The sequence below is a fragment of the Bidens hawaiensis genome, unplaced genomic scaffold (assembly GCF_021521415.1).
Source record: "Bidens hawaiensis isolate Kalapana, Puna unplaced genomic scaffold, B.hawaiensis_p1.1 tig00014826_1, whole genome shotgun sequence".
Lineage (NCBI taxonomy): Eukaryota > Viridiplantae > Streptophyta > Magnoliopsida > Asterales > Asteraceae > Bidens > Bidens hawaiensis.
Window position 1 is genome coordinate 541,691 of NW_027492308.1, and position 17,579 is coordinate 559,269.

The 17,579-nt window shown below is 36.9% G+C and overlaps 1 long non-coding RNA gene across 1 annotated transcript; it reads left to right on the forward strand.

Moving 5' to 3' along the window:
- Positions 1 to 17,034: 17,034 nt before the first annotated feature.
- Positions 17,035 to 17,579, forward strand: LOC143547765 (uncharacterized). The gene is made up of 3 exons (XR_013137839.1): positions 17,035 to 17,137; positions 17,343 to 17,391; positions 17,500 to 17,579. It is a non-coding gene; the product is annotated as an uncharacterized LOC143547765 (long non-coding RNA).

Here is a 17,579-nt window from a genome sequence, read left to right on the forward strand (position 1 = left end):
AGGTTCAAGAATCACTGGATGATACACAGTTGGTTGATACTAGCGTTCAACACGAGGATGTTGAAGATGATCAAATGGTTGATCATACACACGTTGCTCGCAGATCTAATAGGATTAGTCGACCTCCCAAGAAATATGGATTTCTTGTGGATGATTGCTACTTGGTCGATTCGGATGAACCGATCTCCTACAAAGATGCTATGTCACAACCTGATTGTGACAAGTGGCTTGAAGCCATGAGCGCCGAGATGCAATCCATGCAGGATAACCAAGTTTGGGAATTGGTTGATCGTCCACTTAACTCCAAACTGGTTGGATGTAAGTGGGTCTTCAAGAAGAAGACCGATATGCATGGAAATTTAGATACTTACAAAGCCCGACTTGTCGCAAAAGGTTTCACGCAAACTCAAGGGATTGATTATGATGAAACCTTCTCGCCGGTCGCGATGCTTAAGTCGATCAGGATATTATTTGCCATTGCAGCTCATTTTGATTATGAGATATGGCAAATGGATGTCAAGACCGCTTTTCTAAATGGATATCTTGAGGAAGATGTCCATATGGTTCAGCCTGAAGGTTTTGTCGATCCATCTAATCCTGATAAAGTATGTAAGTTAAAGAAATCAATCTACGGGTTGAAACAAGCATCACGGATGTGGAATCATCGTTTTAATGAAGAAATCAAAGCGTTTGGTTTCGTCCAAAACGGTGATGAGGCGTGTGTGTATAAATGGGCTAGTGGGAGTATAATCATGTTCCTTATTTTGTATGTCGATGATATACTTTTATTTGGAAATGATATACCAAGTATGGAAAGCGTTAAAACGTGGTTAAGTAGTCGTTTCTCAATTAAGGATCTTGGAGAAGCGACATATATCTTGGGAATAAAGGTCTATAGGGATAGACAAAGGAAATTGATCGGACTTAATCAAAGTGCATACATTGATAAAATCCTAAAAAGGTTCAGGATGGAAAACTCTAAGAAAGGTTTGGTACCTATTCCTAGAGGAACCGTGTTAAGCTCATCCCAAAGTCCTAGCTCTAAGGAAGAGCAGGATAGGATGAAGCATGTTCCTTATGCTTCGGCAATAGGATCTATTATGTATGCAATGATGTGCACTAGACCGGACGTCTCGTATGCTTTAAGCATAACGAGTAGATACCAGCACAACCCAGGTGACAGTCATTGGATGGCTGTCAAGAATATATTAAAATACCTTAGAAGGACTAAGGATATGTTTTTAATATATGGGTCTGGTGAGGAGGAACTCGTCGTAAAGGGTTACGTGGATGCGAGTTTCCAAACTGACCGAGATGATTCTCGATCACAATCGGGATATGTCTTCATCTTGAATGGAGGCGCTGTCTCTTGGAAGAGTTCGAAGCAGGATGTTGTCGCGTTATCCACTACAGAATCTGAGTACATCGCCGCTTCAATGGCAGCCCAAGAAGCTGCATGGATGAAAAAGTTCATCATGGATCTAGGGATTATCTCTACCATTCAGGAGCCCCTAGAGATATTCTGTGACAATGAGGGTGCTATTGCACAGATCAAGGAGCCTCGTGCTCATCAGAAAACGAGGCACATTGAGCGCAGATTCAACTACATAAGGGATGAAGTTGAAAAGAAAAAGATATGTATTCATAAAGTTCATACCGATCAAAATATTGCGGACCCACTCACGAAGCTCCTCGATAGGCCAAAGCATGAGGGTCATGTTTGTGCATTAGGACTTCGGTATTCTAGTGAGTGGATTTAATCTGTGTTTAGTGTTTGTATAAGAACGAATGTAATGGGTGTCTCATGAAAATTAATTATGTTTTAATTATTCAATGAGTTATGTTCTATATTTGCATGTTTAATCCATGAATGACTTATGTTGTTCTAAACGTTCGTAGTCGATCATGCTTGTGGGAACAAGTATGAAGGTAAGACTATTATGAACCCGGATTGGTTAATATTCATGTGATGAATATAGGGCATAGGTTTGCCACCAAGGTTCATAGATATTTGTGGGATACAAATATTGGACATGATCCGCTCTCAAGGATCACTGCATGGAGTTAGTGCAACTGATCATAAGTAATCCTTGAGTAAAGGCGAGTATCATTGTGTCCTTTGACCTGAGACGCATATTGGATCTGGTTTTTCATCAAGTCTGATAACTTGACTCTTTTCTTTGTTATTTCGGTAACACGATGACGTGTAAGAAAGAGCTCAGATATCATATGAGATGTCAACGAGGATGTATGCAGTCAAGATGGGATTTGTTCCTCTTATGTGTTGAGAGTTTAGATGTCTAAGGCCTGTTAAGTTAAATCATTGAGAGAATGATTACTCTGTGTCTCTTCGATTTGACAGGACATCTAGTAACAAAGGGATGTAGTGATAAGACTTACCTATATCATATCAAGTATGGACTTGAAGGGGATGATGTTATTGAATGGCACTTAGTCAAACACACTAGGGGTGGTGACCTGTTGTTAGGCGGTATTCACCATTAGCATTAACTTCTTATGAGTCACGTGCAAGTGGGAGATTGTTGGAATACCGTATGCCCGAGACACATAATTAGGTTAATGTGGCTAGCCGTGTTTGATCCAAGTCGGGTCATACCCAATAACGAGTTAGACACACACCAATTATGTATTTGTTGAGATAAGATCTATAAGACAAATACAGAACACGACACATTCAGAAAATCGGGTTTCTGAATATTTACTTGAAAGTGTTAAATAAATTAATTGGTTAATTTATTTATTCAAATAATTATTATTGGAATGATTATTTAACTATGTGTTCTTTTATAAAATGGTTTATAAAAGATGGGGTGTTTATATATTTTATAAAGTATAAAAAAAATAAAAAAAAAAAAATAAATATATTTGGGGCCGGTTTTGGGTGGGCCCCACACCCCAATGTATTGGTCAAATCTTGTCATGTATTTGGTATAGATTGAGTATTGTTTACTTGACCTAATACCTAACATCATGGATGGATGGATTGAATGATGAAAAAGATAATCATCATATAAACTTTCAAGTAACAAAAGATAGACAAGTCTCTTTCTTTCTTTCTTGCTACTTACTTACGGCCAAGAAAAAAAAAAGGAGGTTCGGGTCTCGGTTTTTCGTGTTCAAGCTTCCTAACATAGCTCGGTGTGTGTTGGAGGCTCGGGGTACATTCCGTTTGAGGATTTTCCTTTTGAAAGTCTAGCATCAACATCATCATCTTCTTCAACATCAACTACAATCTTAAAGGGTTAAGAATGTAAGTGTTTATAGCTTTGATAGTTTAGCTTTTCCGTATCATTTGATCCTTGCTTCGGGTTTCTAATAAATAGATTATTGGTAATCTTAAGACATGAATGAACTAGGTTGTTCATGAACATATCTTATATAAACTTGTAAGATATACATATATAAACACATGGATACATATGTTTAGTTTATTTATATCACGCTTCCGCCTTTAATGTGACTAGTTAAATGGTTAACTAAGTTTGTAATTTCCATAGAAACCCAACATTATCCACCAACCCTACCAATATATCAACCATCTGAAGTACCGACTTACCAACCCACGGAAATACCACAATGCTATCTAGCCGGATACCTACCAAACTCTCAACCATCCTCCGAGTGGATAAAGTATCTCTCTGAACAACAAGAGTGGCATGCTGGAAGTTCTACCTTCAATGAAACTAGTTTTCAATCAAACAACGGTGAAGGACCGTCTCGTAGACCCAAGATGAGGGTTATGATGCCCACTGAGACTTTCCAGATGATCCCAATAAGCAATGAAACCACACAAACCATGGAGGAAGATGAACCAGAAGAGGAAGAGGAACCAGAAGAAGAGAAAGATTCCGAAGAAGAAGAAATTGAGGAAGAGTCTGAAGAAGAACCGGAAGAAGAGCATCCTGAGGATACCAACAAAATGGTAAGCCCAATGGAAGGATCACTCACTTCCCAAAACGCGAGCTATGGTTCTGTGGATCCTTATGTCCAGCAACTTGAAAAATTGAGGAATCAAGCTTCATCAAGCTTCCCACCATTCCAAGGAGAAATTCCATCAATTCAAGAGCAAGCCGACGAGATCCGTGAACAGAATCAAGCTGCCAAAACCTACCTCTACCTTTCATCCACCATGGATTATGTTCCGTATCCAGAACCGAGAAACCATTATGAAATGGTGACACTGGGTTACCGTGACCCACCTCCGCAGTATGGATACCCCAATGTAATCCCTCAATCATATGAAGAGCATTTGGACCGCGCTCTACGTGAAACCTACGATTGGAGGAAGAAGGTAGATGAAGAAGAAAAGAAAAAGAAGAAAGTTGGAGAAACACTCCTTCGAAAGTGCAACAAAATATCGAAGGTTGTGAAGAAGTTCTTGAAGAATTGAAGATGGTGGCCAAGTGAAGACTGTGTGTAAAATAGTCCTGTATGATATGTGTATAAATAAAGAACGTTTGAAACGTTCTCTTGTAATGACAGGACAAATTATATATATATCGTTGAAACAATATATATATGTGTGTAATATATAATATACATATCCGTTTGTGATATGTATATATGAAATAAAATGTGTGTTTAATAAAGAAACATTGTTAAAATTTCAGACTTAAATTGAAAAGAAAGAAAAATGTCTGAACAAAGTAACAATAATGAGAATGCTCAGAAAGAGAGAGAGATAAAAGATAAGGGGAAAGGCCCCGAAAACGAGCGAGAGGAAGAAATTCCCGAGAAATACATGAATAGAATCCAAAAGATGATTAAAGATGCTGTTAGGGAAGAATCCGCGTTTAGATCTCAATCTCGACAAACTAGACATTCCCGAACTGTTAACTCTTCCGTTCATCCATCAAAATCCATTAAATCTCGTCCTAAACCATTCCATAATGAAGAGAGCGATCATGGGTCTGATGCCGACGAAGGTATTAGGCAAAAGTTTAAAAGGATGAAAGTTAGTGGGTGTACGTTTAAAGATTTTAAGTACTATGGATCGAAAGAGTTCCATGGTGACAAGGGAGCCATCACAAACGTGAGGTGGCTCGAGGAGATGGAAACTCTTGTTATCACAAGCAAGTGGTCCGAGGAGGAAAAGATTCAATATTCAGCGCTTATGTTCAAAGGAGAAGCGCATGAGTGGTGGAATGCATTATTGATGAGCAAAGGAAGAGATGTGATGTACGACCTAACATGGGAAGAGTTTAAGGCCATGGTGATGGGAAAGTTTTGTCCCATGCACGAGACTGATCAGATCCAAACAAAGTTCCTTAACCATAAGGTCATAGGGACAAACCTCCGCGAATACAATACTAAGTTCCTTGAGTATTGTCGCCTTGTTCCCCAGCCGGTTAACCCTGAGTCCAGCAAAGTCACAAGATACATATGGGGACTGCCGCGGGAAATCCGCGACATGGTAAGGTCTCACCTACCTCAAACCGCTGACTCTGCTATGGAGTTGGCCGGTTACTTGATGAGCGGCATGGTCCGCAACAAAGAAGAGGATAAGAAGGTGACACCAACGGCTGCTCAAGGAAAGACTGGAGGAAGTTCCAACTTTAGAGGTAAGGGCGTAAACCGAAGCAACTCTACGCCATGCAAGACTTGTAGGAGGTACCACAAGGGCCGATGCAACTTCGCCTCGTCTCCTAAAGTCTGTGAGTCCTGTAATCGTACGGGACATGATGCTGCCAACTGTTGGAAGAAAAAGATGACTTGCTTCAATTGCAAGGAAATGGGCCATTTGAGTTTTGAGTGCCCAAAGAACAAGCCTGCTGGTGGTGGTGCGGGTGGAATTGGCCAAAACAAGAAAGGAAACGCTCGAGTCTTCGTACTCGACACAAAGAAGGCTGCTGACATGACGGAAACCATAACCGGTACGTTTCTAATCAACGACACCTATGCTAGAGTTTTATTTGATTCAGGTGCGAATTTAAGTTTTATAGATTATAGTTTCTGTAGTCTATTAAACGAACCATTAACAAAATTAGATAAAACTCTAAGCGTCGAGACTGCTAGTGGCGAAATCGTTAAGATCTCCGAAGCCCTTGAAAACGGAAAAATCCTTCTAGCCGGTTATATTTTGTCTATTTGTTTGTTTCCCATGAGTCTGGTTGGTTTTGATATTGTACTTGGTATGGATTGGTTATCCGATAACCATGCTCGTATCATTTGCAATAGCAAAACTGTTGAACTTCAAGCCCCCGATAAACGAACGATTCGAATTGAAGGGGACAAAGACGCTGGCCAAGTTAGCATAATTTCTATGATTATGGCTAACAAGTGTTTGAATCAAGAATGCCTCGCATTCATGGCCTACGTCACCGAAGAATCAAAGCCAAAAGAAATCAAAGACTTCCCTATCGTTTCAAACTTTTATGACGTTTTTCCCGATGAACTTCCTGGAATCTCTCCTGATCGTGAAGTAGAGTTTAGGATTGATCTTATTCCTGGTACTGCTCCGATCGCCAAAGCTCCGTATCGCTTAGCGCCGACCGAGATGAAGAAGTTAAAGAAACAGCTTGACGAGCTTTTGGAAAAAGGTTTCATCCGACCGAGTTCGTCACCTTGGGGAGCGCCAATTCTATTCGTCAAGAAGAAAGATGGTTCCATGCGAATGTGTATCGATTATCGTGCGTTGAACAAAGTCACAATCAAAAACCGATATCCACTCCCTCGTATCGATGATCTTTTCGACCAACTTCAAGGTGCTAGCTTCTTTTCTAAATCGATCTTCGTTTCGGCTATCACCAACTTAAAGTCCAATCTGAAGATATTTCAAAAACCGCGTTTCGAACAAGGTATGGACATTATGAGTTCACGGTTATGCCGTTTGGACTTACTAATGCACCAGCCGCGTTCATGGATATGATGAACCGTATTTGCAAGCCGTACTTGGATAAATTTGTTATCTTCTTCATCGACGACATACTTATCTATTCTAAGTCTAAGGCTGATCATGAAATTCATCTGCAAACGTTACTTGAAATTCTTAGAACCGAGAAGTTGTACGCTAAGTTCTCAAAATGCGAGTTCTGGTTGCAAGAGGTGCAATTTCTTGGTCATGTCATTAACGTTAACGGTATTCAAGTGGACCCCACTAAGATTGAAGCTGTTTCTAAGTGGGAAGTCCCGAAGTCGCCAACCGAAATCCGAAGTTTCCTAGGTTTGGCTGGCTACTACCGTAGGTTCATTGAGAACTTTTCTCGAATCGCCGTTCCTCTAACTTCTTTGACTCGTAAGAACATCAAGTATGAATGGGGAACGAAGCAACAAGAGGCATTCGATATACTTAAACAAAAGCTCACTCAAGCACCTATCTTGGCATTGCCAGAAGGTACTGAGGATTTTGTGCTATTTAGTGACACGTCTCACTCGGGTTTGGGATGCGTACTAATAAAACGCAAGAAAGTAATCGCTTACGCCTCTCGTCAACTCAAAGTACATGAAAAGAATTATACGACTCACGATCTAGAGTTAGGCGCCATAATCTTTGCACTTAAGATATGGAGGCACTATCTCTATGGAGTAAGATTTACCGTGTACACTGATCATAATAAGAGTTTGAAACATATCTTTGATCAAAAAGAGCTCAACATGCGCCAACGACGATGGATGGAAACGCTCAACGACTACGACTGTGAGATCGTTTATCATGAAGGTAAAGCTAATGTTGTGGCTGACGCCTTAAGTCGTAAGGAGCACGAGAAGCCCAAAAGAGTTCGAGCGTTACGTCTAGAGCTCCAAATTGACCTCTCTGAACAAATCAAATCCGCTCAAACTAAAGCAATCAATGAAAACCAAATCTCCGACGAAAAACGAAACGGCACCATTGACTCGTTAGTCAAAGGTGACGATGGTATCTTTAGACTCGGAAATAGAATTTGGGTACCAATCGTTGGAGGGTTACGTGAGAAAATTTTAAACGAAGCTCATAAGTCGAAATACATGATGCATCTCGGAAGTGATAAGATGTACCACAATCTCAATGAAAACTATTGGTGGAATGGAATGAAAAGGGATGCCGCTTCGCATGTTGAGAAATGTTTGACATGTTTGAAAGTCAAGGCTGAACATCAAAAGCCTTCGGGATTGCTTCAGCAACCCGAACTTCCCGTTTGAAAGTGGGAGTTAATCACTATGGATTTCATTACCAAACTCCCGAAGACGACTCGACAACACAATGCTATATGGGTAATTGTGAATTGTTTAACGAAGTCCGCACACTTCATACCCATTAATGAGTCATACTCAATGGATAGACTAGCACGTATTTATGTAAACAACATCGTTGCTTTGCATGGAGTACCGCTATCTATCATTTCTGATCGAGACAGTCGTTTTACGTCTCATTTATGGAAAAGCTTCCAACAAGCTCTTGGTACGAAATTAAACCTTAGCACTGCCTATCATTCGCAAACTGATGGGCAACGTGAAAGAACAATTCAAACATTGGAAGATATGCTCCGCGCTTGTGTGATCGACTTAGGTGCATGTTGGGATGACCACTTACCTCTAATGGAATTCTCGTACAATAATAGCTATCACACAAGTATTCAAGCCGCACCATTCGAGCCATTATATGGACGAAAATGTAGAACGCCTGTGTGCTGGTCTGAAACCGGAGACAATCAGTTGTCTGGACCTGAGATTGTCCAAGAAACAACCGACAAGATTCTCCAAATCCGAGAACGACTTAAGACGGCACGTGACCGCCAAAAGATTTACGCCAATGTTCGGCATAAACCATTAGAATTTAACGTCGGTGACAAGGTTTTGTTGAAAATATCGCCTTGGAAAGGCGTTGTTCGCTTCGGTAAGAAAGGAAAATTGAGTCATCGATTCATTGAACCTTTTGAGGTACTCAAACGAGTTGGCAATTAGGGGTGTTCATTGGATTGGATAACGGATTATTCGAGTTATTCGGTTCGGGTTATTCAGATTTCAAAATTTTTGGACCCTATCAGAAATCCGATCCTATCCGAATTAGGAATATTCCTATCCGATCCGAATCTATCCGAATTCAAGTCGGATCGGATTCAGATATATCCGAATAATCCGAAATAAACCTAAAAATTTTTCCTATTTTTTTGTTCCAAACATTTATCCTAACATTTAATAGTTTAAAATCACAATAAACATATAAACCGGAAAATATGAATTACTCTTAACACAAATTTTAAGTTTAAACTTCAAATAATAATCTAATAAATATACCATACCGGAAAATAACACTAAAAACATGTTTTTTATTCGGATTAAACGGATATCTGAACAATACGAACAATCCAAATTTTTTAAATTTCCATATCCAAATCCGATCCGAATCCGAATTAGTTATTCGGATTGATCCGATCCGAATATCCGAATAATAATTGGGATCGGTTTATTTGGGTTTCGATTTCGGTTCGGATTTCAGTTTTTTTCGGATTTCGGATTTTCTTGAACACCCCTATTGGCAATGTTGCATACCAATTGCGATTGCCTGAGGAAATGCAATGAATACATGATGTGTTCCATATTTCGAATCTGCGTAAATGTTTGACTGATGAATCTCTGGCTAAGCCATTGAAAGACGTAGAAATAAACGAAAACTTAAAATTCGTAGAACGTCCAATTAAAATTGAAGATTCGAAAACAAAGAAATTAAAAAGAAAGACTTTGAAAATTGTGAAAATTAAATGGGACTCGCGTAGAGGGCCCGAATATACTTGGGAACTCGAATCGGAAATGAAAAGAAAATACCCACACTTGTTCGAGTAAAACAATCTCGAAGACGAGATTTGTTTCAAGGTGGGGAGGATGTAACAACATGAAAATTTCGAGTTCAAAGTATCAACTTTCCAAAGTCTAGGGACTAAAATTGCCAAAATCCAAACGTGAGGGTTAAAAAATGAAAAATCTGTTTTCCTGACCCATCGCGCTACGCGATGAGTCAGAAGAGAACCCCATCGCGTGTCGCGATGGGGTACCTGACACATTGTGACACGTGTGCCACGTGGCACACGGTGGCATCGTCTACTGCCACGTGTCACCACGTGGCAACACTGCCGCCACGTGTCGCCACGTGGAGCGGCGCCTGCCACGTGTCGACACGTGGCAGGATAACACCTCTGCATCATCAGGTCTATATCGCGGTACGTGATAGGCCTGTCTAGGGACCTATCGCGTAGCGCGATGGGAGCCCAGAAAACGCCTATAAATAGCAGCCATGGGATATTCATTTCTCACAACCAAAACCTGCTCTCACATCTCTCTACTCTCTCTCTAGAATACATCGATATTCGTGCCTCGTTTTCTCAATAAGCGTGCCTTGAATCTTTCGTTTGTGTAACCAACGTTTCCTTAGAGTTTGTAACACCCTCCACCCACATATACCGAAAAGATGTTGTTGAAATGGCAATGAATCTCGATAAACGTGTCGACGGGTACAGAAGTTTGGCGTAATCGTTTGACGATCGAGAAGTAAAGCGGCGTCGGAGTGCTGCTCAAGTCCCTAGGATTTCGGTACGCCACTAAAGGTTAGGCGTAATATCGAATTCAATATAATCTAATATTATATTCAAGGCTTAAGCCTTAAGTCGAGGTTATACTCGATACCTCGATAAAAGAAAAGAAGAGAAAACATAACAAAGAAATGAATGAAAGATTGAATGTTGAATGTGTGATAACGTATATATATATATGTGTGTAAGTATATATGTATATATTCTTTGTTATGAAAATATTATTTAATGAATAAAGAGTATTCTTAAATAATAAAAGAAAAGATTACGTTTCTTGGAGAAGAAGAAACGCCGGGTTTTTAATATAAACTAAAGGTTTATAATTTACTTTTAAACTAGAGGTTTTTAAGTAAATAAAGAATTGAACTAAAGGTTCAATCGAGGATTGAGATATAAGACTAAAGGTCTTAAGCCGGATCGTGTATCCGACATATTTATACTCGTACTATAGGTGCGAGATAAAGAAAGGGAAAGACCCTTGGACGGTGAGTGAAGCCGATCCTAAAGAGACAAGGTGAATACGCCCTCAAACTTTTATAAACTTGTTTTCAAAAGAGTCAACTTGTTATATAAAATTATTTACAAGGAACTATGTGTTCCTAAAACCGTTATAACTATGGGTATGAACCTAGCCCTCAGGTTGTGGTATACATATGTCTGGATCCTTACATAGGTGGTACTATGCGATGTATGGGCATGATCGCACCACCCTTGGTCGTAGGACGTTCTCCTGCAAGGAGTACGACCTTATGTGTATATTTACGGGTACTTAATTAAGTCGAACGCTGCGGTGTTTGCTGAGGTGACCTAGCGTAGAGGCTCTAGTTTATAATGTGTTATTTGACTTTGTTATTCCTAAGCCACGTTGGACCGAGACAGGCGTAGTCTCGAGGGGTAATAAAGTAAAAGAAGTTATTTTGCGTCAGCGTGTTCACCAGCATTCGTTGCTGACGTATTTTCTTACATTTTGCAGGTGAACAAGTTTAGCACTTGGAGTAACGAAGTGCTTTGAATATCCGATGGCTCGGATCTTTTGTTAAAACTTAAATATATAAACAATGGTGGTTTTGTAATGTATAACAAATAATCTTTTGAAATAGTTCAGGAATCTTTTAATCCCGACTTTTGTATTTTAAATATTTACAACTTAAATCCACAAGTTTTACAAGTCTTCCGCTAAATAATTGCAACTCTGATTTATTTACACTTGTGGTACCAACTATTGATCATACTCCTAGGCCTTAGTTAGGTGTGTGACAGGTTGGTATTAGAGCTATCGATCTTAGCGAATTGGGTATCATAAAACAATACCCAAGCTTCGATCCAGGTTTAGGAAATAATTGGTTATGTGTTTTAGGGATAAGATAGGCTGGTAACCTTTCTTTCCCACTCTACATTCTAAACCACCCCTAATATTAGATGTCGTTCAAAGCTCATATCGAAGAATTTGTACGCAAGGTAAAGGAGGCCGGAATAGCCGAACCCTACCCCGGAGACAACATGAGCGATGGTTACTATGAAGCATACTTCAACCAAGATGTGAAACACGAATTGTCCAAACCCGTATACTACCCCGGAAGTCGACACTATCCGATAGATGTTCCCGATAGTCCACCAAAGCAAGGAATTGTACCACCAAGAAAAATCAAATCAAATCGGTTAATTTGAAAACTTCAAAAAATTATGAAAAGATTTTGAAATGAGTTTAAAATTATGAAGAGTATTAAAACCTTTAAAACTTTGTTGAAAGATTGATCAAATTCCGAATTTAAAAGGAGTTTAAATATATTAATTAAATTGTATTAAAACCATTAATACAATTTATTGAGTTTAACTATCCTTATTAGTTATTTAAACAAATAAGGATAGTCAAACTCAATAAATTGTATTAATGGGATACTTAAAGTATAACTTATTAATTCGGTTTTTTAACAAATAAGAAAAGCCAAATTAATTCGGTTAATTTGAAAACCTCAAAAAATTATGGAAAGATTTTGAAATGAGTTTAAAATTATGAAGAGTATTAAAACCTTTAAAAATTTATTAAAATGTTGGTCAATTTCCGAATTTAAAAGAAGTTTAAATATATTGTAATTAAACTCATGAAAACTTTATAACTTATCTATTGTGTTTTCCATATATAATGTAATTGGTTATATATAGAAAATATAATGTATCTTACAATATAATAAAATAATAATTTTTTAAGTCAAATGTATTGAAATATAAAAATGATAAGGAGTAAATGTCATTATTTCTGTCAAAATAAGATGTAACAACTAATTAGAAAATGTAATAAATTAATAATAACAAAATTACTAAAATTATAATAATTATTATAAATTATAGAGATTATCATTAATAAATAGATAAATATAAGATACAAAAATAAAATTTTTCTTTAATACATCGGTTCTGATTAAAATATATTAAATAGACAAAACCAATAACTATATATGATTGATTATATAAAAGTCAAATAAATTACATGAATTATGAAAAATACATAAATACATGTATAATAACAAAAATATACATCAATATTAAACAAAAAATAAGATATCTTATCAACAAATCTTCAACCGATGAAATTAGCTATATCAAGTTGGGAACATAACGTGAAATGAGAAAATTAAATATTAATATTCGTTTTACAAATAATAAATTTTAATCGTGGTAATGTTACATGTTATGAAATATTTACCTAGTAATTCATAAAATTCAACTTTAATTTAAATTTGGAAATTTATAAATTTTAAATTACATCGTTTTAGAAATAATAAATTTTAGTGATGGTAATTTTAGACATTATGAATGTTTGTTTAATCAGCCATTTAAAAAGTTCAACTAAAAATTAAATTCAACTTTAATGTTTGACTAGACAATTTAAAGATGTTTGACCAGCAATTAAATAAAAAAATCAACTTTAATTTAAATTTGGAAATTTAAACTTTTTAAATCAAATCGTTTAACTTACCAGCTTAAACGTTTGACCAACAATTAAATAAAAAAATCAACTTTAATTTAAATTTGGAAATTTAAACTTTTTAAATCAAATCGTTTGGAAATTTAAACTTTTTAAATCAAATCCTTTAACTTACCAACTTAAACGTTTGTGTAAGGCCCCGTTACCGGTAGCCTTACTTTGGACGTTGGATTTACTCATAAACACAGTTCTAAATATCAGAGTAAATTAAAACTTTACGCGGAATATAAAACTTTCATAAAACATCACGTTAATCCATAACTTGTCTTAAAATAAACATTCTTGTCTTTCAAAATAACATGACATTATACAAAAACGTCTTCCGATGCCGACTTCTTATTAAATGCCACGCGTCCCCTCAAGCGAGCTGCCTCATCCTACTCACCTGCGTGCATACTAAAAGTCAGCTACGCTGAGTGAGTTCTAGTTAATCAAACATAATACAATACATACACTTACCTTCAATCATGCATCCGAAGATACATAATAATTACTTTGCTAACTTACTTTCATTACATAATTTCATACGTATATTCATACTTTATTACTTTCATACTATATAGTTACTGTCCATTCTATCTCAGATATTATTAGGGTCTGGTCCCTCTTTCCTTTGTCTATCTCAGATATTTTAGGGTCTGGTCCCTTTCTTGTCTATCTCAGATATTATTAAGGTCTGGTCCCTTTTTTACTTCTCTATCTCAGATATTATAAAGGGTCTGGTCCCTCCTTCTCTATCTCAGATATTATTAGGGTCTGGTCCCTCTTTCTTCATCTTCGCACATACCGTCTTTACATACCCATAACATACATACTTTCTTTAATCATTCATACATATTATATATTGTACGTATATCTATCATACACATTCATCTATCATAAACATATCTCCCTTGTTGGCACGTGCAATATCCGAAGATCGTTCACATGCCGACAAGCTTTCATTCACATTTAAGATATACATACATAACATATAAACCATATAAGACATACACTTACCAGTTAAGGTAAGTGTATTAACTATCACATTGAGTATGCACACAACCCCGAAAACATAACAAGGAAATGGGGCTAGAAACTCACCTGAATGCGGTTACGTTCACCGTTAATCGTAATCCCTTTCTTCAGTTGTGCACGGCTGACTGTATAATAAGTACACGTATCAATTAACTATCACTACTCATATAATCTTTCTAGTCTTAGCTACTACCCACAACGAACGGGGTTCCGGGGGCACTGCCCCTGGCAGCGGGGTCTAGGGGTGGTAGCCCCTAGCAGGGTCCAAGGGGCAGAGCCCCTGGCTGGGGTCGAGCTGCCAGGTCAGCTTAGAAAAATTTTATTTCCATTAACTGTCTTAACACATTTTCCATTAGGTTTTTAATTTATTTTCTAATTCATTAACTCATTCTTCATGACGTATTAAGTCTGATTCGCTATCCGATTCGTTACCTTATATGCAAGCGAACTTACATGTTAGGTGAACTTAACTTAAGTGAACCTAAGTTAAGCGAACTTAACATTTAGCGAAGTTAACTTATCGAACTTATCATTAGGCGAAGTTGGCATTTAGCGAACTTAATCCTTAAGCGAACTTGGTAGCAGGTGAATTTAACTTGGCGAACTTGACTAGCTGCGAACTTATTGCGGCGAAGTTGTCAGGGGCGAACTTGGCTGGCGAAGTTAGGCTTGGCGAACTTGGCCTTAGGCGAAGTTAACCTTGGCAGCGAACTTGGCCTTAGGCGAAGTTATCCAGCTGCGGCCTACTGTTCGTCCCCAAACCCCATAATCATCATCATTTCATCACGAAATCCTTGAATGCGAGTTTAACCAAACCCGTAAACATTCTTATGTTCATTTTCGGATAAAACTTAACACGTAACAGCATAAAGCATGAATCTTTAAGGCTTAAACGTTTACTACTAGATCTAGGGTTCATTTTACACGAGCCGCACATGTTTGTAGGTCTAACGAGTTCGTTTTAGCATCAAGTTCGCAACTTTACGTTTCATTTGTATCCGATCTATACCCGTTCTAAGTTTCAAGGTTAAACGTTACTAAAAACGTAAACTTTAAAGTAAAACGGCTTACCTTTCGGTCTCGGTTAGCTTGCTTATGGACTCTAGATCTTTGTGTATGGCTCGTATAGCAAAGATCTACCACAAATGGATGTTCGCTTGATCTCGTGTTCCCTCTTTCCCTCTCGGCCGTAAGGTTTATGGTGGTGTAGGGTGTGTGTGTGTTTTGAGTGTGTAGAGAATAAGATGGAAATGAATGAAGTTTTAGGTTGGTTTAGGGGATATTTATATCCCTTAAAGAGCATGGACCTAAGGTCCATTCCCTTTAATCCATCTTAATTAGTCCAAGTCCATAATTTTTATTAATACTAACTAATTATTTAGGCCCAATAACTAAACGCGACTTTCTTTTATTAAATACGAAATTTAGGATGTTACAGTTTGACCAGCAATTAAATAAAAAATCAACTTTAATTTAAATTTGGAAATTTAAACTTTTTAAATCAAATCGTTTAACTTACCAACTTAAACGTTTGACCAAAAATTAAATAAAAAAATCAACTTTAATTTAAATTTGGAGATTTAAACTTTTTAAATCAAATCGTTTTAAAAAATAATAAATTGTAATGATGGTAAGTTTAGACGTTATGGAATATTGACTTACCAATTACAAATTTCAAATTTAACTTAAATTTGGAATTTAAAATTCGAAATTGTAATCGTTTTAGAAATAAAAAAAATTAATCGCAGTAATGCTACATGTTATGAAATGTTAAACCACTGATTTACAATTTATTATTGGCCTTACTGAAAAAAGACTAATGATAATGTCCATGGATGAAACTTTTTATGTAGAACCTAGAAGAACAACACGTAAAAGAAAAATACAGGAAAAATATAAAACTTCAAATAAATATAAAACAACCACTGTTATAGGTATAACACATGAACCGAAAAACTTACCGGAAAAACGTAAAAACGTAGAAATATTAGCTTAATCGCCGTTTTTGATTTAGAACTTAAACTGATTTTAAAAAAATCAGTTAACAATGAAAATAAAGATAAAAAGTTTAGATCTACAATAACCGGAAGAAAATATGATGTTGCCGGAAAAAGATATAACCTTGCCGGAAAATCATATAACATTGTTGGCCATTAAAGTATAATATATAACCTTACCGGGAAACGATTAATCTCGATCTACATTACCGGAGTATAGAGGATGGTGGAGTTAGTAAGTCGAGGGAGAGAGAAAGCGAGAGAGATTAAAATGATTTTTATGAAAAATATTAAAGTTTAAATAAGTTTTTTGGTGTTTGGTCAACATGACACATGGCATAATATTAGAGTACATGAAAATGAAAATATAGTGACTGGATTGCAGACAACCTTGAAGAAGCCAATGTGTCCACATTGCAGGGCTTTAATAGTATTTAAAGATTATATCTAAAACATATGATTAAACATCCGTCAATTCATGAAGCTGGCATTGGATGCGATCAATTGATCGATCACAGTGCGTGACAGAAGACGACAACCCTTTTCCTCCAAATATCAATCAAATTTCATCAACACATTCTTATTATTATTATGAGCCTCTTCGGTCTCGGCAGGCAAGAACAACAACAATTTCTTTCTTTTTCTTTTCTTTTTATTTTTCAGGGTTTAATTTCATTTCATATCTTCATCTGGGTATCTATCCTCAATTGCCTTCATTTATTATTATAGGAACATTGGGGGCCTTTGTTTCTTTCATATTATTATTATTATTATTATTATTATTATCATTAATTTATTATTGTATTTGGGGTTTTGCAGGAATCAGAGGACTTTTCGTCCAAAAAAGAGTGCACCTTCAGGCACTAAGGTGACATTCTTTTATTATTATTATTATTTACATATATTATTGTTTCAATCAAAAATTGCCATATTTTGTGTTGTTATAATATATAAAGATCCAATTTTTATTTCCTAGGGTGCACAGTTAAGGCAACATATTGATGCCACTTTGGGCAGTGGAAACTTGAGAGAAGCTGTCAGGCTTCCTCCTGGAGA